This window comes from Sorex fumeus, unplaced genomic scaffold (assembly GCF_029834395.1).
Source record: "Sorex fumeus unplaced genomic scaffold, SorFum_2.1 ptg000265l, whole genome shotgun sequence".
In the NCBI taxonomy this organism is placed as follows: Eukaryota; Metazoa; Chordata; class Mammalia; order Eulipotyphla; family Soricidae; genus Sorex; species Sorex fumeus.
In genome coordinates, this window is record NW_026606322.1 from 17,184,760 (window position 1) to 17,212,491 (window position 27,732).

General features: G+C 45.6%; 1 protein-coding gene across 8 annotated transcripts in view; it reads right to left on the reverse strand.

The window, feature by feature from the left end:
- The window catches only part of BBX (BBX high mobility group box domain containing), a 352,656-nt gene that overhangs the window by 174,030 nt on the left and 150,894 nt on the right, over positions 1–27,732 (reverse strand). Inside the window, exon 4 of one of the 8 annotated variants that reach the window (XM_056109084.1) lies at positions 9,467–9,584. The exons of the other annotated variants lie outside the window; for them this stretch is intronic. The gene's annotated coding sequence lies outside the window, so the exon portion shown is untranslated. The remainder of the gene's footprint in view (positions 1–9,466; positions 9,585–27,732) is intronic. 8 annotated transcript variants of the gene reach the window in all.

Here is a 27,732-nt window from a genome sequence, read left to right on the forward strand (position 1 = left end):
AGCACCTGGCCCAGACAAGATCAGACCTGAACACCTGAAGAACTTACCATCAGTACTCATCAATACATTGGCTCGACTCTTCACACGCTACCTGTCTGAATGCAAGGTTCCATCCCAATGGAAAACCAGCAAGACTGTACTACTATACAAGAAAGGAGACATCCACGACATTGGCAACTATCGCCCAATCTGCCTATTGTCTGTCATCTACAAACTATTCACTCGAGTCATCCTGAATAGGATTAGCAGAACACTAGATGAAGGACAACCATGTGAACAAGCTGGATTCCGAAAAGGATTCAGTACCATCGACCATATCCACACAGTAACCAAGCTCATTGAGGTATCTCGGGAGTTCAAGATGCCACTCTCTAACGTTCATTGATTTAAAGAAGGCCTTTGATTCTGTTGAGACGGAAGCGGTCATAGAAGCCCTAGCCAATCAGGGCGTACAAACTCAAAACATCAGGATCCTTCGTGAGCTCTATTGCGGATTCACTACCAAGATCTCACCATTCTACAAAGAAGTAATCATCCATATCAAGAGAGGGGTTCGGCAGGGTGATACCATTTCACCAAAACTCTTCAGTGCCACCCTCGAGAACATCATGCGACGGCTGGAATGGGAAAACATGGGAGTGAAGATAGATGGTCGGCAACTACACCACCTCCGCTTTGCTGATGACATCGTTCTAATAACACCAAACATCAACCAAGCGGCACAAATGCTGAACGACTTTGACCGTGAATGTGGAAAGGTCGGACTACAGCTGAATCTTGCGAAGACAATGTTTATGAGAAACAGCCTTGTTCCTGACGCTCCATTCACTCTCAACGGAACCACCATCTCTGAATGCAACAGTTATATATACCTAGGTCGAGAAATCAACATGATGAATGACCTGGCACCTGAGTTGCGCAGGAGGAAGAGAGCGGCTTGGAATGCCTTCAAGAGCATTGAAGAAATAACTCAAAGGACAAAGAACCTCCAGCTACGAGCACATCTCTTTGATTCCACTATTCTTCCTGCATTAACATATGCCTCAGAGACCTGGACCCTACGAAAACAGGATGAGAACACTATTCGGGTCTCTCAAAGAGGAATCGAAAGAACTATGCTTGGAATATCACGATTCACTCAAATGAGAGATAGAATCCGGAGTTCTGATCTTCGTCAACGCTCAAGAATCAGGGACGCTGTCTCATTTGCCAAGACATCAAAAATCAGATGGGCTGGACACGTAATGAGGTTTACAGACAACCGCTGGACTAGAGCCATTACTGATTGGATTCCACGAGACATCAAAAGATCACGTGGACGCCCACCTATAAGATGGTCAGACTTCTTCGTCAAGACCCTAAATGATCGGTTTGAGGCTCTACATGTTCCTAAAACGAACAGATACCATTGGGCTACGCTAGCACGCAACCGGGATGAATGGAGACGTTACTGGCACCCGCTCGAATAAATCGATGAATAACGGGGATTAAAGTGATTAAGTGAAGTGAAGTGATTATTAAAACACATCTTTAATTAAAACACTGTTAATTCACTGTGTGAATGCTACAGTTCAGATAATAAATGATAATGTACTAGGGAAATCAACTTTAGGAAAACAGATTCATTACTTCCTTGTTCCCAAGGTGAGAGATGTGTGCTGAAAAGTATTCTTTAGTATTTAAAATGGCATCTTTTGTGTTAAGCCTTTCATTGCAATATCTATGGTTAAGAGCATTTTCCAGTGTCTTCTGAATGAAAGTTTATTAGCACATACTTTTAAAAACATTTGTAAATTTTTTAACTGTGCTTAAAGATGATCCAGTTGACACAATACCTTATTTTTAATATGTTGAGCAATTTAACCATAAAGGAATATATAGGTCTCTTTCAAAAGGAAGTAAACTAAAATAAGAATATAGGCTGTGTTTAAGTTTTAATTAGGCACTTTCAGGCCTGTCTAAATTAATAAAATACTAAGTGAATTAATACTACAAAGAAACTTTATCACTGATAATTTAAAATAGTAATGTGAGTACTTCATGGGTTATGCCTTTTACATTAATCAAAGATACAATGTAAGGGTGGTTAGAGGAAGCATTCTTTCCTATCAGTAAAGTCTTCATGTCAGGTAATTTCTTCCCTTTTTTTTCTTATAAGCATTAAAGGATGTTTCTCTCCTTACATTCCTGAGGAACAAAAAGTAATCTGTTCCTCTAGAGATAGGATAGTATTAATTGCTTCTTTCAAGAACAGAACATTTGGCATAATATGTTTTTGCAGAGTTTTGTCAAGTAAGCAGTTAAGAGTGGTGAATTATCATAGTCTGGCTTCTTGTGCCTTGTGCCTGGGCAGCACAGTAAATCTTGGCTGTTTTATGTGTATGGAGGCTAGGGTTGGAGGTTAACAACAGGGCTTTCAATACGACGGTTTTTACATTTTTTCAAAGAACTAGTTTTTTAAAAAAAAATTCAAATTTGACTTAGGTTTAAGTTGCAGTTTAAAATAAATCTTTCAGGTCACAGTAAGGGTAAGGCACTTGCCATGGAAGCAGCTAACTCTGGCCCAGTACAATCCCCAGCATCACATATGGTCCCCTGAGCACTGCCAGGATTTAAGACGTGGGCACTGCAAGTATGGCTCCAATCAAAAAATAAACAACCAAACATCAAAGAAGTTTTTTTTCCCTCTCTCATTCTTTTGAGTTACAAAATTCTTCTCTTGCCTATTCTCCTCTAGGCCCAAAGTTTGCAAACTTATACAGGATTTTCTCTAAGTAGGCCTGTGACATCATAACAAGATTAGATTATTCTGTGTGTTTTAATGAAAGTCAGAATGATCCTCCTTAACCTTGCCTCAAGGTCAAATACAGTCCTCCATCTGAAACCTTCAGAAATGATTAAGCAGTGCTAACAATTCACATAATATTAAGACAGAGGTTTGTCCATTGCTTGGTGTGGTCTGCTTTCTGGTACCTTTTGTCTTTGATACAAGAATTTAGAGATCCTCACAAAGTAATTCTGAACCAGTAACAGGGTTAGGTAATTGCAATCATGTGAGAAGTTCAAGAGTAGAAGTACACCAGCTAAGGGGTACACTAAGTGAAGCAAGGAAAGGTGTATAGTCCTCACTTCCTGGAGATGAGGGTGCCTGGTGGTGAAAGCACAGGAAAAATGAATCAGTAACTCGTTCCAGTTCCAAATAGAGTCAGACCTACAGATTCCAGTTCAAGACTCAGTGCAAAGCCCAACAAACAAAACCAATACTGGCTTAAAGGTGGTGATTGGGGTGGAGGAAAAGACTTGAGGTTAAGATATACCACAAATTGTAATAAAGGAGAGGGTGAACTGTCCTTCTCCGATGCAGAATTAGGAGGGAAAGGAATAGCAGCAAGAGGCTGAAAATTAAGGCTTTGTACTGACCAATGGATTGCCAGGTGAATGAAACTGAATGAGAAAAGCATTTATGACATTTTCTCAAAGAAAGATAAATGCATTTTTTCTTCAGAACAAATCAACCCTAGAAAACAAAGAGAGGAAGGGAAGTCTGGTATACACCCTAGTTGCTGGGACTATGTGAGACAATAGTTGGCAGGTCACTATGACACATTCATGAGCCCAAAGCTCACTGAAGTAGATAGATTCAGACTTTGGTAGTTATGCCCAGATGTCCAATGAGAAACTATTTTTCATTTCAGTTTAAGATAGAACATAAAATGCTAGAGTTAAAAAGAATCCTACAGACAACTAATCTACCATTCTTATTTTGAAGAGTGATGCTCCAGAAGAAATAACTTGCTATCTTTTCCAAAGTTACTCACAGCAGAACTATTTTACCATCTTCAAGTCTTGTCCTAAGCATTTAGTCAAATGATTGCAGAGCATGAAAAAGATATTTCAGTTATACCTTTACTTTCTTCATTCAATAAGCGTCTGTTGAATAGTAAGAATGCACTAGTATTTGTGCATATACTTTCCTGGAAAATGTCAAGAAAATGAATGTGGCAGGTAGCTACAACGTATTTGGCAATAGACAAAAATATTAAGATCAACAAAAATTAAGGACAAAAATTATAAGACTTGGAGGAACTGTGAACCTTGGAATAAAGTGTAGCAAGTACTATCAAATGCTAAAATAATCACTGGCAGAGAGAAAGATAAGTAGGTAAAGAAGAGAAAACGGGAAAGAGTAGTAAGTACAGCTTGAGTAATTTACTTAAGATTTGGAACTTTTGGAACACAGATCAAAATATAGATTAAGTTTCTGCAGCTTGCAAACAGACTTTTTTAAGTCTCTATCTTAACTAATTTTAAAAGGAAATCAGTAAAAATAAAAGTGATAACCCTTTCTCTGCCTTTATGTTAAGAACAGTTTACAATTTTCAAGTAACGGAATATAACATTACTACATTGTGCATTTCTTGGGATAGAAATAAATAAAGGTGATAAGAGTTATTGATAAGAGCACAGAAGCAACAAAAATTCCACAGAGATGTAGTGATTTGAAAGAACTGTAGAAGATATAAGGAGCAAACACATACATTTGACTCTAGAGTTTTGTTGGTATTGATTTTTAGGATCACACCTAGTGGTGATCAGGGCTTACTCCTGGCTCTGCGCTGAAGGGATCATTCCTGGCAAGATCAGGGTACCATATAGGTGCTGGGGACTGAACATGGGTTGGTCATGTGCAAAGCAATGACCACATGCTGTACTATCTCCAGCACTGTTAGCTCTAATTTGAAACTGGGCTGGTGAACCTTCAACTTCTAAACATATATCAAGAAATATTGTTGTCTTGATTTTAATTTCCCTAATAATAAGTGATGATGAGCAGTTTTTCATGTGCTTGTTGGACATTTATTGTTCTTTCTCAGAGAAGACCCTGTTCATTTTCTCTCCCCATTTTTTGATGGAGTTTCTGGATTTCCTGTAGTTGATCTTTGTGACTACTTTATATATTCTGAATATCAATCCTTTATCTGATAGGTTGACAGCAGATATTTTTTAACCGTCCAGTTAGCACTCTTTTAGTTTTAGCCCATATTTCTTTGGGAATGTAGAAACTCTTAATTTGACACAGTCCCATTTGCTTATTTATGATTCTATCACCTTTGTTCAAGGCATTGTATCACTAAAAACACCTTTAAAATCCAGCCTTGGAGTACTTTGCTCTTACTTTCCTCGGTTTATTGTACAGATTTTGGTCTGATCTCAAGGTCTTTGACCCACTATGAACTGACTTTTGTGTATGGTGCGAAATACAGACTGATCCATTAAAAAAGTACCTGTAAAAGTGGCAGGCTGGGGATGGGAGGGTAGGATAAGGAACCTATGAAGATTGATAGGAGAAAATTGACTTTTAATATGAAAAACTAAAAACAAGTTCAACTGACATTAAAGAGTTGGTAAATTGAGCATTTTTATATAATGAAAACACTAGTCAGCTTTGATCATAAATGAATGATAAGAACAAGCAAAGATGACTCTCACAAGGTATCAAACACCAACTGGTATTGCAAAGAAAATATAACATCACTTATATAAAATTCATAATCAATCAAAAACCTACGTGTGTGTGTGTTGGAAGGAAACTATAAAGAATAGAGTTGAAGAGATGCTATAGTGCTAAGCTATGTTTTTCAAAAGAAAATCATAGTAGTGCCCACGGACTTGAACTTTTGATGGCCGAGAACTGCTCCCCTGGCCAGCCCAAGGCGACGGACAGACAAAGGACCAGGGGAATGGAGAAATAGGAACTGGGTCCCAGGCTAGTTGGTAGTCTCTTTATTTCTCTCTCCTCTCGCACACAGTCCAATCTCTCCCGTTATGATATAATCATAGTCATAGTTTTGGTCGTAGTCCCCGTCATCATAGTTCCATCATCCTAGTCTCATAGACCTCAAAGTTTTCTTGTTATATCTTCCTCATCTTGTTGTACTCTTACAGTACTCTCATCACCCTTTCAGTCATCGCCATCTAGTCTCCCTTCTAGTCCCCTCTTACTCCTTACAGCATAGTTATATAAAAACCATGAATGGTGGGGGTACAAATAGGTGGGGTTGAACATTGTCATAATAACTGAGGTAAAGCTACTCTTTCAGGGAAAGTTTTGGGAGATTAACTCAAGGACAAAATCTTATCTGAGGGTTCTGCACTCCAGATACCATCCAGGGTATACTGTTTTCTCCTTTCCTCAGCTAGTAATCTCTTTAATCAATCATAGTAAATTTACTTCTTATAATATTTCTAGTCATTTTATATGAACACAGTAAGAAATATTTTAAGCTTAAAGTTTGGCTCTTCCTGGGGACATGTCGCTATATATCCCAGACTATAGTCCTCAGGCCAGGTTAGTCTTTCCTAATCCAGTAGGGTCCTTATTTAGTTACTTCTTTTTGGGTCATGACAGAGTTTGTTCCATGAGCATGCCTTACGTTATATTTATGGCACTTGGCTTGTCTCCTTTTGATGCCAGGGTAGCTTACAGCTTGCCATGGGTCCACCCAGTCCCTTTGTAGGGACCCTGCTTTTGGAGTGCAAGGAACTAAGGGTAACTGAGGCTTAAGTAAGGCTCTGAGGCTTAAATATGGATGCCCAGGAGTAAATATAATTTTGGAGTCAATTAACTCGTATGTTACAAAGCATAGTATGCACTGTCTTTCTGTGTCTATACAAAAAGGACATTGCTAAATAAACATGCAAATGACATAAAGGAAAGAGAAAACCAATACAGGATAACTAGTGCTTGATGAAACTGGGTGTGCCTCAGGGTCACTGTTGTGGGACTAACTCAATAAACCTAAGCTCCCTGCGGGAGGAGCAAGGACAACCCAATGTTATCAAACAGTAAGGTATTTGCCTAGTACATGCCCAACCTGGCTTCTAACCATATATGGTCCTTGGAAACCTCACCAAGATTGAGCCAGGAGCCAGGAATAAACCCTGAGCACTACCAGGTGTGACTCAAAGCCCCCAATCCACCCCACCCACCCCCCAAAAAACTCACAAAGAGAGTTATATAGAGAAACAATAACATTCAGGATGATAGGGGGGAAAGAGAAGTGGTGGAATTTGAGCCAAGCACAAAGCTCTATCTTTTTATTTATAGGCAATCCATCATTCATGTTGATGCCATTCGTTATATTCAACTAATTTGCTAGAGCGATAGCAAAGTGGGTAGGGCATTTGCCTTGCATGCATCCAACACGGCCAACCCAAGTTCAGTTCCTCTGCCCCTCTTGGAGAGTCTGGCAAGTACCTGAGAATATCTCGCCCACACAGCAAAGCCTGGCAAGCTACCCGTGACGTATTCGATATGGCAAACACAGTAACAAGTCTCACAATGTTGCTGGGCCCGCTCGAGCAAGTTGATGAACAACAGGAGGACAGTGACAGTTACTCATTTGCTATATTCTGTGTATATACAGCATTTTTAAAATACTATGGGCATACTTCCATGTTTACAAAGCTCTCAGAAAGGGGCCAGAACAATAATACAGCAGGAAGAGCTCTTGCCTTGAATACTGTTGACCATATTTGGATCCCCATATGGTCCCCTGAGCAGAGTTAGGAGCAATCTGTGAGTGCAGAGCCAGAAGTGAGTCCTGAGCAGTGCCAGGTATGTCCTTCCAAACTTCCCCAGGTATGTCCTTCCAAACTTCCCCCTCCCCTGCCAAAAAAAAAATGCGCTGAGAAAATTGAAGAGATAGTACAGGGCTTCACGCACTTGTCTGGCATGTGACCAGTTTTGATTTGATCCCCAGCAATGCACTATGGTCCTCTGAGCACTGCCTAGAGATACTCCTGAGCACTAGTAGTCTCAGGAGTAAACCCTCAGTACCACTGGTGTGGTCCAATGTCTACCTATAAATACATTTATCAGAAGATCACAGAAATAACACTGTAGAGTTTATAAACATTTGAAAGTAACTTTTTCAGTTTCTCTAAATAACAGATACCTAAAATATACTCAGAATATTAGAAAATTATCACTTATGCTTCACATAATTCCTCTTCAAGATAAATATTTCACTCTTAGTTTCATCATTAATTTTCTGAGTTAACTATGATTTGGTATTGTCATGTAGATTGAACAACGGTATACAGCAAAGATGAGATTCAAACCATATCTAACACTGCAAACTATGGAGGCACTGGTAAATACATCTGATTTAATTACAACAGCAAGGGGCCAGAGAGGGAGTACAGTGGGTGCTTGCCTTGCAAAACAGCTGACAAAGTCTTAATTCCTGGCACCCTATACCGTTCCCCAAACCCTGTCAACAGTGACTCCTGATGCAGAGCTGGAGTGAACACTGAGTACTGCCTGCCGTGTGCCCCCCCCCCCAAATAAAAACAAACAAGATTACCACAGCAAAAATAAATTTCCACATGAAGACAAAACCAATCTGTCACACCACTGTTTCCTAACTTAACCTATCTTAGCATTTTAAATGTACTCATGATACATTTAATCAGGACATCTTATCAGGACATCTTTTATGACATATTATCATCTCATTCCTACTTTGGACAAACTTGCAGGCCACAGGGCAGAGTCTGGCAAACTCCCCGTGGCGTACCAAATATGCCAAATACCAGTAACAATGATGGGTCTCATTCTCCTAAAGAGCCTTGAATACAATCTCAGAGTTAGGATGAAAGAGACTTTACTGGGGCCTGCTCGAGGCAATCGACGAATAATAGGATGAAATGATAATAATAATGATGATAATGATATTCCTTAAGAACTTGTGCTTTATTTCACAATACCTTTTCGTTGCTTCATGATCAAATTTATCCCTTAAACATATCAATTTTTTTAAATGGTGAAGATACCAATTATGTTTACAGAAAAATCTTACCTAGGTTGTGTTTTTCTGCAATTCGAATGTTTTGAAGAGGGAAACTTAGGAAAGCTCACTGTGGGTATGCTGAAATTTAACATTCTCATTGAACTACCATCTCAGAACAGATAAGCTCAAGTGAACAGGCTTGCCAAGCCCCAGCAAAATTATTCACTTCCACCCTCTCTATACTCATCTTTCTTTCCATTTATACTTCATAACCTAATTTTAAACTCTTGCAGGAATCCTGATTTATATCACATGGTCTTCTCTCCTTTGTTGGACTCAAGACCTTTTCAGTACACATACAACATAGTCCATTTCTGTAATTAACTTGTCAGTTTTTTATTTTGCTGTTTTTATTTGTATGTGTGTCTAATCAGCATGAGTCACATTTACAGATGTGGCTAGATGATAGAACTCATTCATGAGTGTGAATTTACAGCTGTGCTAAGTCCCAAATATACTGTAACAACAGCAGCGATAAAAACACCCCCCTTGCCCCAAAAAGTCCATACGTAGAAAAATGTACATGTGCTACGCCCTAACTCATTCTCCTTCCCCCAAAGCACCATCAGCGTGCTCTATGAGTAGTAGATCATCTTAATAAATTGACTTACTACAGTGGAACAATTCGCCTCTGGTATTTCTCAATATCCCAGTGAATCCTTCACATCTATAAACATGCTGGAGATGATATCAGGTACTGCTAGAGGCTTGGGGTCTTCCTGAGGATGCCTGGGACAAGAAAAAACACAGAGAAAAGACCAAAGACAGTCAGGAGAAACACAGAGAGAGGGAACATGGAAATAAACAAAGAACAGAAAAAGTGAGAGTAAGAGTCAGGAGTTATAGAGAGATTTAGCAGCCAGACACTTGGAGACAGGAGGACGTTAGCAATCAGAACTTGGGTTTTGGTTTGGAAACCACATTTTGGGTACTATTTAGTTATGTAATAATTCCCATATTACTAAATTTATGATGGAAATCAGTCATTTCAAAGTTATTTCTAAGGTTATATCTTTACCTATTAAAGATCAAATCCATATAGTTTCATGTTTAGAGATATATAAACACAAATTCAAAAAAACACTGCTATAAAGTTTTTTCTAATTATTCAATTAAAAATGGTTACTTCAAAGAAATAATATGATGCCCAGGGTCACAAGCAAGATGATGATATTTGGGCCCCAGATGATCTGATTTCAAAATCTATTCCTTTTTTGATATCCTGTGCTACCTTAGAAATGAATCATATATAATTCCAAACTAGTTTTTATGAAATTCAAGCTGCACATTTAAGATAAATTGATTTATCTTTTGGGACACAACTCTTAGTATACTCACTACTGTAATTTATCTGTTTCTTTGATTTTAAAAATTTGTCAGAAGAAAAAAATTAATGAAAGTAGGCCAGAACAGAAAAATTTCAAGAAACAACAACTTGACAAAATGTTAACATTGAAGGAAGTTCAAGGACTGGAGAGATAGTCAAAGATAGTGAAGGGTTTATGATGCTTGCCTTTGCACAGTTTGATCCCTAATACCGCATACAGTCCACTCAGTCCAGAATGAGGAATAGCCCTTGAACACTGCTATGTGTGTGCCCAAATCTGCCCCCATGTTAGTTCACTGCTTTCACAATCTTTGAATTTTAAAGTCTCAACAATTCAACAATTTCAACCGGAAGATGAAAAACATGTTTCACATTTCAATGAATTCTTATATCTATGTACTAGTAACCTAGTCTCCAACTTGTTATCTTATAATGTCTCACCTACAGTCTGTACTGAAATTCAATTTCAGGGTACTACATAAGGTAGAATGATTTAATGCATCACTTTTGTAAGCCTTACTATTTTCTCTTGAGAGATACTTAAAACTCTTCAAAATAATCATGCCCTTTGGAAGCAATCAATAAAATTGCCAGAACAGCTCCTTTGATACAAGTACATCTTATTGGATTTCGCAGCAAGACAAGACAATAAGAATACTAAGACGGTTCTATTCAACTGTGCATCAATGTATTTTTCTCATGTTCAGCAATTTTTAAACCAGAAATTCTCAAAAAAGGCCTAAAGTACAGTACTGCTCTGCCCTCTAGTGACTGGCTAGGTTTTACTAATTACTTGCTGTTTAAAAAATTATTCTTGAAGAAAAAAATTTTAAATATGTGTGATATAGCTGCTTTTCACTATTTTGAATGATGAGAACATTGTTAACTTTGAAAGATAAGTTTTATGGGATTAACAATGCAAGTAGATGCTATTTTTATAAGGATGGCTGCAACTAAAAATACAAACCAGAACAAACATAATCTATTCTGACCCTTTTACATAATCTATGTAATCTATTAATAGCCTTTTATATAGTCTATTAATAAATGCACCATATTCCAATCATATTTTTTCAAAATTTATTTTGACAGTCAAATAATTTCATTCTGTAAAGGGGAAGTAGTTCAAAGGAGCAGAATCTAGAGACCTTGCATCTAGAGACCTTAAATTCAATCCCAGTACTACATGGCCCTCAAAGTGTTGGTACATATAATTCTGGGGATCTGTTGGGGACTCCTACCCACCTCCGGAAAAAATAATTCTAATCAGTTCGTCAAATAACAAGCTTTAAAAGTCATATAATTATAAAATGCCGTATTGGTCAATTCTATTATTTTGGTGACTGAGACAACAAAGTGAATGATTTTATACACACACATATACAAATATATACATATATACACAAATACACACACAAAAATATCACATTAATGAATACTGTTCTCTAACAGAGCTAAATAAAAAAAAACTTCACTAAATACAAAAACTACTCAAAACACCCTTTAATCTTAACACTTCAGGATTTACCAGCACCTTCATGTAAATATTAGGAAAATGACTATCATGAAAATATGTGGAAATACTATTCATGTGTGTGAGATAAAATATTATTTAAAAAAGATACCCTAGTATTCATTCTCATGAAAGGAATTTTCCCATGTAGCTTGTTTGCCACAAATTAATAAATTTCCTGAGCAACATTACCATTCTTGTGTGTAACAAACTCATGTTAAATATAAACAGTACATATTAAATAGCACTATCCATAGCACTGTCCTCTTGATCATCTGTTTATCGATTTTTCTCAAGCAGGCATCAGTAATATATCCATTGTGAGATTTGTTGTTACTGTTTTTGGCAGTAAAAAGAGAACTCCCAGAACTACCACCAACTGGGAACTCTTTGACACTATTGTGGCAACATGGGAAGATGCCATTGTTGACAACATTGACGAGGAATACGATAGACTGGTTAAGCACCTCCATGAATGTGCGAGGAACGCCAAGAGAGAGAGCCACAAAAAAACGCCTGTCTTCGAAAACTCTTGAGCTAATTCGCCAGCGTGGTTTGGCGCATGCCTCAGGCAACCGCAAGCTAACATCCAAGCTCGCAAAGCAGTGCAGAGATGCGATCAAGGAAGACCTCAAAGAGAGAAGAGCAGAAGTACTGGTAAGATGCGGCAGAAGCCGGGAAAAGTATTCGTAACGCCCGCCTGTCCTTCGCCAACTACAAGACCAAGATGACTGCCCTCCGACGTCCTGATGGATCCATCACACCCTCCAGAACGGCAATGGAGAAGATTATCCATGACTTCTACTCAAATCTCTTCGACAGCCATGTCCACTTGCCGACATACCAAATTCCACAGGATGGATATGTCGTTCCCAACGTTCTCCCTTCCGATATCCGACACGCCATTTCGTCGGTAAAGAAACAAACAGCACTCGGCCCAGACAAGGTCAGACCTGAACACCTGAAGAACCTGCCATCAGTACTCATCAATACACTGGCTCGGATCTTCACTCACTACCTGTCTGAATGCAAGGTTCCATCCCAATGGAAAACCAGCAGGACCGTACTACTGTTCAAGAAGGGAGACATCCATGACATTGGCAACTATCGCCTGATCTGCCTATTGTCTGTCATCTACAAGTTGTTCACTCGAGTCATCCTAAATAGGATTGGCAGGACACTAGATGAAGGACAACCATGCGAGCAAGCCGGGTTCCGCAAAAGATTCAGCACCATAGACCATATCCACACAATAACCAAACTCATTGAGATTTCTCGGGAGTTCAAGATGCCGCTCTGTTTAACGTTCATTGATTTAAAGAAGGCCTTTGATTCTGTTGAGACGGAAGCGGTCATTGAAGCCCTAGCCAATCAGGGCATTCAAGCCCAATACATCAAGATCCTCCGTGAGCTGTATTGCAGATTCACTACCAGGATCTCACCATTCTACAAAGAAGTGATCGTTGATGTCAAGAGAGGGGTGCGGCAGGGTGATACCATTTCACTGAAACTCTTCAGTGCCACCCTCAAGAACATCATACGACGACTGGAATGGGAAGGAATGGGAGTGAAGATAGATGGTCGGCAATTACACCACCTCCGCTTTGCTGATGACATTGTTTTAATAACACCAAACATTAGCCAAGTGGCACAAATGCTGCCCAACTTTGACTGTGAGTGTGGAAAGGTAGGACTACAGCTGAATTTTACGAAGACAATGTTTATAAGAAACAGCCTCGTTCCTGATGCCCCATTTGCTCTCAATGGAACGACCATCTCCGAATGCAACAGCTATGTGTACCGTACCTAGGTCGAGAAGTCAACATGACAAGTGACCTGGCACCCAAGCTGCGCAGGAGGAAGAGAGAGGCTTGGAACGCCTTCAAGAACGTCGAAGAAATAGCTAAGAGGATGAAGAACCTCCGGCTCCGGGCACATCTCTTTGATTCCACTGTTCTTCCTGCATTAACATATGCCTCAGAGACCTGGGCCCTACGCAAACAGGATGAGAACACTATTCAGGTCTCCCAAAGAAGAATAGAAAGAGCTATACTTGGAATATCACGTTTCACTCAAATGAGAGAAAAAATCCGGAGTTCCAACATCCGTCAACGGTCAAGAATCAGGGACGCTGTCTCATTTGCCAAGATGTCAAAAATCAGATGGGCTGGTCACATAATGAGATTTAAAGACAACTGCTGGACTAGAGTTGTTACTGACTGGATCCCACTGGATGTCAAAAGACCGCGTGGCCGCCCACCTACCAGATGGTCAGACTTCTTCGTCAAGATCATGAACGATCGGTTTGAGGCTCTTCATGTTCCCAGAGCGAACAGATGCCATTGGGCTACACTAGCACGCGACAGGGACAAATGGAGACATTACTGGCACCCGCTCGAGCAAATCGACAAGTAATGGGAAGTTAAGTGATTTAAGTGATTAAGTATTTGGCATATCAAATACGCTACGGGGAGCTTACCAGGCTCTCTGAGAGGGACGGAGGAATCAAACCCGTGTCGGCCGTGTGCAAGGCAAACGCCCTGCCTGCTGTGCTATCACTCCAGCCCATGTGCTACACATTAAATATAAACAGTAAATATGAAAGGAGAGCGAGTACTTAAGTATAATTCATATATAGGAAGTGGTGTGGTTAGGAGCCCAAAATTCTGCAAACTACTAGGATTTGAATTCCAGCTCTGACATTTCTTAGTAATGCAACTTAAAACAGCTTATTAGATTCCTTTGCTTCAGTTTTCTAACCTACAAAGCATGACTAAACATAGATACCTACCAAGAGTAACATTTTATATCTTTTTTGATAATTGGGTAACATATGCATTTGTCAAAACTAAGAGACTTAAACTACATTTAAGGCAGGTGTTTCACTACATGTAAAACTCACATCCAAGAGGAAAAAACTTGTATATAAATACTGTGCCAAGATCAATATTATACAAGCTAAACTAATTAAAGAGTTATAATGGTTTCTATGATACTCAAAATTGCATCAGATGTGAGTTCTATCAAACCTTCAAGGATTTACTTCTATACACCTTAAACTCTTACAAAAAAAAGCAAAGACACAGGAATACCTTCCTAACACTTTGTATGAAGCAAACATTATACCAAAACCCAAAGTAGACAGAGACACTTTTAGAAAAGAAAATTTCAGCCCAACTCTGTGATGAATATTGGTAACACAAACGTCCTTAACAAAATCTTAGCTAATCGAATCCAACACATATCAAAAAATTCATAAACCCTGATCAAGTAGGATTAACCCCAGGGATGCAAATATGGTTCAACATACAGAAATCATCAATAAAAGAAAGATAAAAAAATGTGATCATTATCAACTGATGCAGAGAAAGCCTTTGAGAAGTCGCAACATCCATTCATGATAAAAACCCTGAACAAAATAGGGGTGGAAGGAACCTTTCTCAAGATAATAGCAGCTAGAGAAACTATTAGCTGGACCGATAGCACAGCAGGTAGGGTGTGTGCCTTGCACGTGGATGACCCAGGTTCAATTCCCACCATCACATATGGTCCCCTGAGCACCGCCAGGAGTAATTCCTGAGTGCAGAGCTAGGAGTAACCCCAGTGTAATGACAGTTGTGACCTCCCCCCCCCCCCCCGCAAAAGAAAAAAATATAGAATAATGCCGCTTGGCTAATGTTTGGTGTTATTAGAACTATGTCATCAGCAAAGCGGAGGTGGTGAAGTTGCCGACTGTCTATCTTCACTCCCATTCCAGTCATCGCATGACGTTCTCGAGGGTGGCACTGAAGAGTTTTGGTGAAAGAGTTATGGCAGATACTTTTCTTCTCTGTCTCTCTCATTTCCTTTTAGGCACTGTGGTTTCCAATACTATTACTGAAAGGGTATCGTGTATATCTCCTTATCTCTTTTCTGCACTCAGTTTTTTGTGATCTTATATACAGAGGAGAAAGCAATCAAGGTGTCTATCCCATTTAAAATCGTATCCAAAACAATAATTATCTAGGAATCGGATTAAGGAAAGACATGAGAGATCTATACCATGATAACTTTAAATAATTTATGAAAGAGTTAAAGATAAACTTAGGAAATGGAAAAATATCCCATGTTCATTGATTGGAAGAATCAATATTATTAACATGATAACCCCACCTAAACCATTATATATATTCAATGCAATCCCCATCATCCAAATTCAGACAACATTCTACCAGATCTAGAAAAGTCAATAATAAAGTTTGTGGGGGATATGGTGCCACCAGCAGGTCAATCTGTACCTGTGAGGCGAGTGCATCAGCAGCCTTATGGCACCTTCAGACTTCCAGATACCCCAAAATTGCTGCTGTGCCTTTGGCCAGACCCCAAAAACTTGGGGCAAGTAAACGGCCAAAAGTTAGGTATGTGGGAAACACATCCACAAACCACCTCCGGCTCAGCTATATAATTGGAGGCATGGCCTCTCTGATTCCTGATTGAACTGCTTAATGGCCATGATCCCAGAGACTCAAAAACAAATCTCGAAACCCAACAGCTTTTGGCAGAAATGCGTCCGGTCCCTGCAGTAGGTTACCGGTGCTGGGCCAACCCAGGTGGGAATAGGTTTCGTGCCTTGGCCTGTTCCCCCTGGTGGCCCGGTGGCCGCCATCCTCCAGAGGCTACTGGACAGTCAGGTTTGGGCCCACAGTGACGAGACACACAGGGCCTCATGGGATGTGGGTGAAGCTGGTTCTGTCCTCCCCACCCCAACGAGACCACAAGTCATCGCCCACGAACAGCCTCTCTGGTTCCTGATCAAGCTAATTAATGGCCATGATCCCAGAGTCTCAGAAACAAATCACGAAATCCTGCGGCTTTTGGCAGAAATGCGTCTGGACCACGCAGTAGGTCACTGGAGCCAGGCCACCCCAGGGGGGGAAAGGGTGTTGTCCCTCCACCTCCTCCCCGTTGGTGGCTCAGTGGCCGCCATCCTCCAGAGGCCATTGGACAGTCAGGCTTGGGTCCGCAGTGATGAGACATTTTGGCTTCACGGGACGGGGTGGAGCCAGTCCTGTCCTCCCCACCCCAACAAGACCCCAATTCATTGCCCAGGAAAGGCCTCTCTGGTTCCTGATCAAGCTGTTTAACGGCCACGATCCCAGAGACTCAGAAACAAATCTACAAACCCAGTGGCTTTTGGCAGAAATGTGTCTGGACCCCGCAGTAGGTTACTGTTGCCGGGCCACTCCAGGGGGGAGAGGGTGCTGTCCCTCCGCCTGCTCCCCCTTGGTGGCTCGGTGGCTGCCATCCTCCAAAGGCCTTTTGACATGCAGGCTTGGGCCTGAAGTGACGAGACATTTTGGACCTCATGGGATGGGGATGGAGCCGGTTCTGTCCTCCCCACCCCAACAAGACCCCAAGTCATCGCCCACTAACGGCCTTTCTGGCTCCTGATCAAGCTGCTTAATGGCCATGATCCCAGAGACTCAGGAGCAAATCTTGGAACCCAGCAGGTTTTGGCAGAAATCCCTCCAGATTTAAGTGCTAAAATTTCGAAATTTCAAAATCGCACGGCCACTACTGCAGCCACGTGACATCATAGATTATTCATAACCAGCAGTAGAAAACAAATTTTCTACTGTTGCCTTTTCAGCAGATCTGAGTATTGAGGTAAAATCTCAAATAATAATGGTGGGTCTGGTGTCAAAATATTGAATGTGATCAAAGTAGAGAAAAAGTAATGTGGAAATCATCTGCCCCACATGTAGGGGGAGGGGGAGGGATGGGGGTATGCTGGGGATTGTTGGGTGTGGGGAATGGGCACTGGTGAAGGTACAGGTGTTTCATTGTATGACCAAGACTTAGACCCGAAAGCTTTGTAACTGCTCTCACGGTGATTCAATAAATAAAATTATAAAAAATGAAAAAAAATTAAGGTGGAGTTCATGCACAATTCAATCAGCTAATCAGTGGCTGAATAAATAGCAGTACTCCAACATTTAAAAAAAAAAAATAAAGTTTGTGGCCATCTTTGAAAAGAAAAAAGAAAAAACAGGTTCCAAAAAGAGCCGAGAGCACCGGGAAGTTCCAGATGGAGTAGGCGCCGCATCCCGCCTCCCCCAGATGGAACCCTGGTGACCAGAAGCCTCTACAAACACAGCTCGAGTATGCGGGAACGAGGACTTTTTCTCAAATCTGCCGGACTACACCTCCCAGGTAACCTCTGATCCCGGAAGTCATGCCCACAGCCCGCCCCCCAGCGCCATCTTTGAAACGTTCAGAATAAGAGAAGGAACACATGGAGGGTGCGGGATCCCGGAGGAAAAGAAAAAAGAAAAAACAGGTTCCAAAAAGAGCCGAGAGCACCGGGAAGTTCCAGATGGAGTAGGCGCCGCATCCCGCCTCCCCCAGATGGAACCCTGGTGACCAGAAGCCTCTACAAACACAGCTCGAGTATGCGGGAACGAGGACTTTTTCTCAAATCTGCCGGACTACACCTCCCAGGTAACCTCTGATCCCGGAAGTCATGCCCACAGCCCGCCCCCCAGCGCCATCTTTGAAACGTTCAGAATAAGAGAAGGAACACATGGAGGGTGCGGGATCCCGGAGGAAAAGAAAAAAGAAAAAACAGGTTCCAAAAAGAGCCGAGAGCACCGGGAAGTTCCAGATGGAGTAGGCGCCGCATCCCGCCTCCCCCAGATGGAACCCTGGTGACCAGAAGCCTCTACAAACACAGCTCGAGTATGCGGGAACGAGGACTTTTTCTCAAATCTGCCGGACTACACCTCCCAGGTAACCTCTGATCCCGGAAGTCATGCCCACAGCCCGCCCCCCAGCGCCATCTTTGAAACGTTCAGAATAAGAGAAGGAACACATGGAGGGTGCGGGATCCCGGAGGAAAAGAAAAAAGAAAAAACAGGTTCCAAAAAGAGCCGAGAGCACCGGGAAGTTCCAGATGGAGTAGGCGCCGCATCCCGCCTCCCCCAGATGGAACCCTGGTGACCAGAAGCCTCTACAAACACAGCTCGAGTATGCGGGAACGAGGACTTTTTCTCAAATCTGCCGGACTACACCTCCCAGGTAACCTCTGATCCCGGAAGTCATGCCCACAGCCCGCCCCCCAGCGCCATCTTTGAAACGTTCAGAATAAGAGAAGGAACACATGGAGGGTGCGGGATCCCGGAGGAAAAGAAAAAAGAAAAAACAGGTTCCAAAAAGAGCCGAGAGCACCGGGAAGTTCCAGATGGAGTAGGCGCCGCATCCCGCCTCCCCCAGATGGAACCCTGGTGACCAGAAGCCTCTACAAACACAGCTCGAGTATGCGGGAATGAGGACTTTTTCTCAAATCTGCCGGACTACACCTCCCAGGTAACCTCTGATCCCGGAAGTCATGCCCACAGCCCGCCCCCCAGCGCCATCTTTGAAACGTTCAGAATAAGAGAAGGAACACATGGAGGGTGCGGGATCCCGGAGGAAAAGAAAAAAGAAAAAACAGGTTCCAAAAAGAGCCGAGAGCACCGGGAAGTTCCAGATGGAGTAGGCGCCGCATCCCGCCTCCCCCAGATGGAACCCTGGTGACCAGAAGCCTCTACAAACACAGCTCGAGTATGCGGGAACGAGGACTTTTTCTCAAATCTGCCGGACTACACCTCCCAGGTAACCTCTGATCCCGGAAGTCATGCCCACAGCCCGCCCCCCAGCGCCATCTTTGAAACGTTCAGAATAAGAGAAGGAACACATGGAGGGTGCGGGATCCCGGAGGAAAAGAAAAAAGAAAAAACAGGTTCCAAAAAGAGCCGAGAGCACCGGGAAGTTCCAGATGGAGTAGGCGCCGCATCCCGCCTCCCCCAGATGGAACCCTGGTGACCAGAAGCCTCTACAAACACAGCTCGAGTATGCGGGAACGAGGACTTTTTCTCAAATCTGCCGGACTACACCTCCCAGGTAACCTCTGATCCCGGAAGTCATGCCCACAGCCCGCCCCCCAGCGCCATCTTTGAAACGTTCAGAATAAGAGAAGGAACACATGGAGGGTGCGGGATCCCGGAGGAAAAGAAAAAAGAAAAAACAGGTTCCAAAAAGAGCCGAGAGCACCGGGAAGTTCCAGATGGAGTAGGCGCCGCATCCCGCCTCCCCCAGATGGAACCCTGGTGACCAGAAGCCTCTACAAACACAGCTCGAGTATGCGGGAACGAGGACTTTTTCTCAAATCTGCCGGACTACACCTCCCAGGTAACCTCTGATCCCGGAAGTCATGCCCACAGCCCGCCCCCCAGCGCCATCTTTGAAACGTTCAGAATAAGAGAAGGAACACATGGAGGGTGCGGGATCCCGGAGGAAAAGAAAAAAGAAAAAACAGGTTCCAAAAAGAGCCGAGAGCACCGGGAAGTTCCAGATGGAGTAGGCGCCGCATCCCGCCTCCCCCAGATGGAACCCTGGTGACCAGAAGCCTCTACAAACACAGCTCGAGTATGCGGGAACGAGGACTTTTTCTCAAATCTGCCGGACTACACCTCCCAGGTAACCTCTGATCCCGGAAGTCATGCCCACAGCCCGCCCCCCAGCGCCATCTTTGAAACGTTCAGAATAAGAGAAGGAACACATGGAGGGTGCGGGATCCCGGAGGAAAAGAAAAAAGAAAAAACAGGTTCCAAAAAGAGCCGAGAGCACCGGGAAGTTCCAGATGGAGTAGGCGCCGCATCCCGCCTCCCCCAGATGGAACCCTGGTGACCAGAAGCCTCTACAAACACAGCTCGAGTATGCGGGAACGAGGACTTTTTCTCAAATCTGCCGGACTACACCTCCCAGGTAACCTCTGATCCCGGAAGTCATGCCCACAGCCCGCCCCCCAGCGCCATCTTTGAAACGTTCAGAATAAGAGAAGGAACACATGGAGGGTGCGGGATCCCGGAGGAAAAGAAAAAAGAAAAAACAGGTTCCAAAAAGAGCCGAGAGCACCGGGAAGTTCCAGATGGAGTAGGCGCCGCATCCCGCCTCCCCCAGATGGAACCCTGGTGACCAGAAGCCTCTACAAACACAGCTCGAGTATGCGGGAACGAGGACTTTTTCTCAAATCTGCCGGACTACACCTCCCAGGTAACCTCTGATCCCGGAAGTCATGCCCACAGCCCGCCCCCCAGCGCCATCTTTGAAACGTTCAGAATAAGAGAAGGAACACATGGAGGGTGCGGGATCCCGGAGGAAAAGAAAAAAGAAAAAACAGGTTCCAAAAAGAGCCGAGAGCACCGGGAAGTTCCAGATGGAGTAGGCGCCGCATCCCGCCTCCCCCAGATGGAACCCTGGTGACCAGAAGCCTCTACAAACACAGCTCGAGTATGCGGGAACGAGGACTTTTTCTCAAATCTGCCGGACTACACCTCCCAGGTAACCTCTGATCCCGGAAGTCATGCCCACAGCCCGCCCCCCAGCGCCATCTTTGAAACGTTCAGAATAAGAGAAGGAACACATGGAGGGTGCGGGATCCCGGAGGAAAAGAAAAAAGAAAAAACAGGTTCCAAAAAGAGCCGAGAGCACCGGGAAGTTCCAGATGGAGTAGGCGCCGCATCCCGCCTCCCCCAGATGGAACCCTGGTGACCAGAAGCCTCTACAAACACAGCTCGAGTATGCGGGAACGAGGACTTTTTCTCAAATCTGCCGGACTACACCTCCCAGGTAACCTCTGATCCCGGAAGTCATGCCCACAGCCCGCCCCCCAGCGCCATCTTTGAAACGTTCAGAATAAGAGAAGGAACACATGGAGGGTGCGGGATCCCGGAGGAAAAGAAAAAAGAAAAAACAGGTTCCAAAAAGAGCCGAGAGCACCGGGAAGTTCCAGATGGAGTAGGCGCCGCATCCCGCCTCCCCCAGATGGAACCCTGGTGACCAGAAGCCTCTACAAACACAGCTCGAGTATGCGGGAACGAGGACTTTTTCTCAAATCTGCCGGACTACACCTCCCAGGTAACCTCTGATCCCGGAAGTCATGCCCACAGCCCGCCCCCCAGCGCCATCTTTGAAACGTTCAGAATAAGAGAAGGAACACATGGAGGGTGCGGGATCCCGGAGGAAAAGAAAAAAGAAAAAACAGGTTCCAAAAAGAGCCGAGAGCACCGGGAAGTTCCAGATGGAGTAGGCGCCGCATCCCGCCTCCCCCAGATGGAACCCTGGTGACCAGAAGCCTCTACAAACACAGCTCGAGTATGCGGGAACGAGGACTTTTTCTCAAATCTGCCGGACTACACCTCCCAGGTAACCTCTGATCCCGGAAGTCATGCCCACAGCCCGCCCCCCAGCGCCATCTTTGAAACGTTCAGAATAAGAGAAGGAACACATGGAGGGTGCGGGATCCCGGAGGAAAAGAAAAAAGAAAAAACAGGTTCCAAAAAGAGCCGAGAGCACCGGGAAGTTCCAGATGGAGTAGGCGCCGCATCCCGCCTCCCCCAGATGGAACCCTGGTGACCAGAAGCCTCTACAAACACAGCTCGAGTATGCGGGAACGAGGACTTTTTCTCAAATCTGCCGGACTACACCTCCCAGGTAACCTCTGATCCCGGAAGTCATGCCCACAGCCCGCCCCCCAGCGCCATCTTTGAAACGTTCAGAATAAGAGAAGGAACACATGGAGGGTGCGGGATCCCGGAGGAAAAGAAAAAAGAAAAAACAGGTTCCAAAAAGAGCCGAGAGCACCGGGAAGTTCCAGATGGAGTAGGCGCCGCATCCCGCCTCCCCCAGATGGAACCCTGGTGACCAGAAGCCTCTACAAACACAGCTCGAGTATGCGGGAACGAGGACTTTTTCTCAAATCTGCCGGACTACACCTCCCAGGTAACCTCTGATCCCGGAAGTCATGCCCACAGCCCGCCCCCCAGCGCCATCTTTGAAACGTTCAGAATAAGAGAAGGAACACATGGAGGGTGCGGGATCCCGGAGGAAAAGAAAAAAGAAAAAACAGGTTCCAAAAAGAGCCGAGAGCACCGGGAAGTTCCAGATGGAGTAGGCGCCGCATCCCGCCTCCCCCAGATGGAACCCTGGTGACCAGAAGCCTCTACAAACACAGCTCGAGTATGCGGGAACGAGGACTTTTTCTCAAATCTGCCGGACTACACCTCCCAGGTAACCTCTGATCCCGGAAGTCATGCCCACAGCCCGCCCCCCAGCGCCATCTTTGAAACGTTCAGAATAAGAGAAGGAACACATGGAGGGTGCGGGATCCCGGAGGAAAAGAAAAAAGAAAAAACAGGTTCCAAAAAGAGCCGAGAGCACCGGGAAGTTCCAGATGGAGTAGGCGCCGCATCCCGCCTCCCCCAGATGGAACCCTGGTGACCAGAAGCCTCTACAAACACAGCTCGAGTATGCGGGAACGAGGACTTTTTCTCAAATCTGCCGGACTACACCTCCCAGGTAACCTCTGATCCCGGAAGTCATGCCCACAGCCCGCCCCCCAGCGCCATCTTTGAAACGTTCAGAATAAGAGAAGGAACACATGGAGGGTGCGGGATCCCGGAGGAAAAGAAAAAAGAAAAAACAGGTTCCAAAAAGAGCCGAGAGCACCGGGAAGTTCCAGATGGAGTAGGCGCCGCATCCCGCCTCCCCCAGATGGAACCCTGGTGACCAGAAGCCTCTACAAACACAGCTCGAGTATGCGGGAACGAGGACTTTTTCTCAAATCTGCCGGACTACACCTCCCAGGTAACCTCTGATCCCGGAAGTCATGCCCACAGCCCGCCCCCCAGCGCCATCTTTGAAACGTTCAGAATAAGAGAAGGAACACATGGAGGGTGCGGGATCCCGGAGGAAAAGAAAAAAGAAAAAACAGGTTCCAAAAAGAGCCGAGAGCACCGGGAAGTTCCAGATGGAGTAGGCGCCGCATCCCGCCTCCCCCAGATGGAACCCTGGTGACCAGAAGCCTCTACAAACACAGCTCGAGTATGCGGGAACGAGGACTTTTTCTCAAATCTGCCGGACTACACCTCCCAGGTAACCTCTGATCCCGGAAGTCATGCCCACAGCCCGCCCCCCAGCGCCATCTTTGAAACGTTCAGAATAAGAGAAGGAACACATGGAGGGTGCGGGATCCCGGAGGAAAAGAAAAAAGAAAAAACAGGTTCCAAAAAGAGCCGAGAGCACCGGGAAGTTCCAGATGGAGTAGGCGCCGCATCCCGCCTCCCCCAGATGGAACCCTGGTGACCAGAAGCCTCTACAAACACAGCTCGAGTATGCGGGAACGAGGACTTTTTCTCAAATCTGCCGGACTACACCTCCCAGGTAACCTCTGATCCCGGAAGTCATGCCCACAGCCCGCCCCCCAGCGCCATCTTTGAAACGTTCAGAATAAGAGAAGGAACACATGGAGGGTGCGGGATCCCGGAGGAAAAGAAAAAAGAAAAAACAGGTTCCAAAAAGAGCCGAGAGCACCGGGAAGTTCCAGATGGAGTAGGCGCCGCATCCCGCCTCCCCCAGATGGAACCCTGGTGACCAGAAGCCTCTACAAACACAGCTCGAGTATGCGGGAACGAGGACTTTTTCTCAAATCTGCCGGACTACACCTCCCAGGTAACCTCTGATCCCGGAAGTCATGCCCACAGCCCGCCCCCCAGCGCCATCTTTGAAACGTTCAGAATAAGAGAAGGAACACATGGAGGGTGCGGGATCCCGGAGGAAAAGAAAAAAGAAAAAACAGGTTCCAAAAAGAGCCGAGAGCACCGGGAAGTTCCAGATGGAGTAGGCGCCGCATCCCGCCTCCCCCAGATGGAACCCTGGTGACCAGAAGCCTCTACAAACACAGCTCGAGTATGCGGGAACGAGGACTTTTTCTCAAATCTGCCGGACTACACCTCCCAGGTAACCTCTGATCCCGGAAGTCATGCCCACAGCCCGCCCCCCAGCGCCATCTTTGAAACGTTCAGAATAAGAGAAGGAACACATGGAGGGTGCGGGATCCCGGAGGAAAAGAAAAAAGAAAAAACAGGTTCCAAAAAGAGCCGAGAGCACCGGGAAGTTCCAGATGGAGTAGGCGCCGCATCCCGCCTCCCCCAGATGGAACCCTGGTGACCAGAAGCCTCTACAAACACAGCTCGAGTATGCGGGAACGAGGACTTTTTCTCAAATCTGCCGGACTACACCTCCCAGGTAACCTCTGATCCCGGAAGTCATGCCCACAGCCCGCCCCCCAGCGCCATCTTTGAAACGTTCAGAATAAGAGAAGGAACACATGGAGGGTGCGGGATCCCGGAGGAAAAGAAAAAAGAAAAAACAGGTTCCAAAAAGAGCCGAGAGCACCGGGAAGTTCCAGATGGAGTAGGCGCCGCATCCCGCCTCCCCCAGATGGAACCCTGGTGACCAGAAGCCTCTACAAACACAGCTCGAGTATGCGGGAACGAGGACTTTTTCTCAAATCTGCCGGACTACACCTCCCAGGTAACCTCTGATCCCGGAAGTCATGCCCACAGCCCGCCCCCCAGCGCCATCTTTGAAACGTTCAGAATAAGAGAAGGAACACATGGAGGGTGCGGGATCCCGGAGGAAAAGAAAAAAGAAAAAACAGGTTCCAAAAAGAGCCGAGAGCACCGGGAAGTTCCAGATGGAGTAGGCGCCGCATCCCGCCTCCCCCAGATGGAACCCTGGTGACCAGAAGCCTCTACAAACACAGCTCGAGTATGCGGGAACGAGGACTTTTTCTCAAATCTGCCGGACTACACCTCCCAGGTAACCTCTGATCCCGGAAGTCATGCCCACAGCCCGCCCCCCAGCGCCATCTTTGAAACGTTCAGAATAAGAGAAGGAACACATGGAGGGTGCGGGATCCCGGAGGAAAAGAAAAAAGAAAAAACAGGTTCCAAAAAGAGCCGAGAGCACCGGGAAGTTCCAGATGGAGTAGGCGCCGCATCCCGCCTCCCCCAGATGGAACCCTGGTGACCAGAAGCCTCTACAAACACAGCTCGAGTATGCGGGAACGAGGACTTTTTCTCAAATCTGCCGGACTACACCTCCCAGGTAACCTCTGATCCCGGAAGTCATGCCCACAGCCCGCCCCCCAGCGCCATCTTTGAAACGTTCAGAATAAGAGAAGGAACACATGGAGGGTGCGGGATCCCGGAGGAAAAGAAAAAAGAAAAAACAGGTTCCAAAAAGAGCCGAGAGCACCGGGAAGTTCCAGATGGAGTAGGCGCCGCATCCCGCCTCCCCCAGATGGAACCCTGGTGACCAGAAGCCTCTACAAACACAGCTCGAGTATGCGGGAACGAGGACTTTTTCTCAAATCTGCCGGACTACACCTCCCAGGTAACCTCTGATCCCGGAAGTCATGCCCACAGCCCGCCCCCCAGCGCCATCTTTGAAACGTTCAGAATAAGAGAAGGAACACATGGAGGGTGCGGGATCCCGGAGGAAAAGAAAAAAGAAAAAACAGGTTCCAAAAAGAGCCGAGAGCACCGGGAAGTTCCAGATGGAGTAGGCGCCGCATCCCGCCTCCCCCAGATGGAACCCTGGTGACCAGAAGCCTCTACAAACACAGCTCGAGTATGCGGGAACGAGGACTTTTTCTCAAATCTGCCGGACTACACCTCCCAGGTAACCTCTGATCCCGGAAGTCATGCCCACAGCCCGCCCCCCAGCGCCATCTTTGAAACGTTCAGAATAAGAGAAGGAACACATGGAGGGTGCGGGATCCCGGAGGAAAAGAAAAAAGAAAAAACAGGTTCCAAAAAGAGCCGAGAGCACCGGGAAGTTCCAGATGGAGTAGGCGCCGCATCCCGCCTCCCCCAGATGGAACCCTGGTGACCAGAAGCCTCTACAAACACAGCTCGAGTATGCGGGAACGAGGACTTTTTCTCAAATCTGCCGGACTACACCTCCCAGGTAACCTCTGATCCCGGAAGTCATGCCCACAGCCCGCCCCCCAGCGCCATCTTTGAAACGTTCAGAATAAGAGAAGGAACACATGGAGGGTGCGGGATCCCGGAGGAAAAGAAAAAAGAAAAAACAGGTTCCAAAAAGAGCCGAGAGCACCGGGAAGTTCCAGATGGAGTAGGCGCCGCATCCCGCCTCCCCCAGATGGAACCCTGGTGACCAGAAGCCTCTACAAACACAGCTCGAGTATGCGGGAACGAGGACTTTTTCTCAAATCTGCCGGACTACACCTCCCAGGTAACCTCTGATCCCGGAAGTCATGCCCACAGCCCGCCCCCCAGCGCCATCTTTGAAACGTTCAGAATAAGAGAAGGAACACATGGAGGGTGCGGGATCCCGGAGGAAAAGAAAAAAGAAAAAACAGGTTCCAAAAAGAGCCGAGAGCACCGGGAAGTTCCAGATGGAGTAGGCGCCGCATCCCGCCTCCCCCAGATGGAACCCTGGTGACCAGAAGCCTCTACAAACACAGCTCGAGTATGCGGGAACGAGGACTTTTTCTCAAAACCGCGCGGCCGCTTACGCGGCCGCGCGACATCTCTCTATATACAAAGTGATCAATGAGAAGTAAACCACCCAATCTTTCTCCCTGAAAATCAGAGTTAAGTTTGGAGCATGGCCACAGCCCCAGAAACACAAGGACTTAATGCAGAAACCAGCAGCTTAGAGCAGAAAAGTGAACGGACGATGCGTTAACCCAGGCCATCATTTCTGCCCAGAGGGGAAAAGGGTGTTGCCCCATTCGCCCTCTCTTCTCTGGAAAGAAGGATGGCGGCCGCATGGGAGCCTTGTGGACAGCAGGTATGAGCCGGGGGTGTGGGGGCGACTAAAACCTCATGGGAAGGGGGGCGTTCCGGTCCGTCCTTCACGCCCTACCGAGGTCACCAGTTGCCCCCCACGAGCGGCTCTCCAGCACGGCCACAGCCCCAGAAGCACAAGGGCTTAATGCAGAACCCAGCAGCTTGGAGCAGAAAAGTGAAAGGACTATGCGTTAATCCAGGCAATCATTTCTGCCCAGAGGGGAAAGGGTGTTGCTCCCTTCCGCCCTCCTCCCTCTGGAAAGAAAGATGGCGGCCACATGGGAGCCTTGTGGACAGCAGGTATGAGCCGGGGGTGTGGGGGCGACTAAAACCTCATGGGAAGGGGGGCGTTCTGGT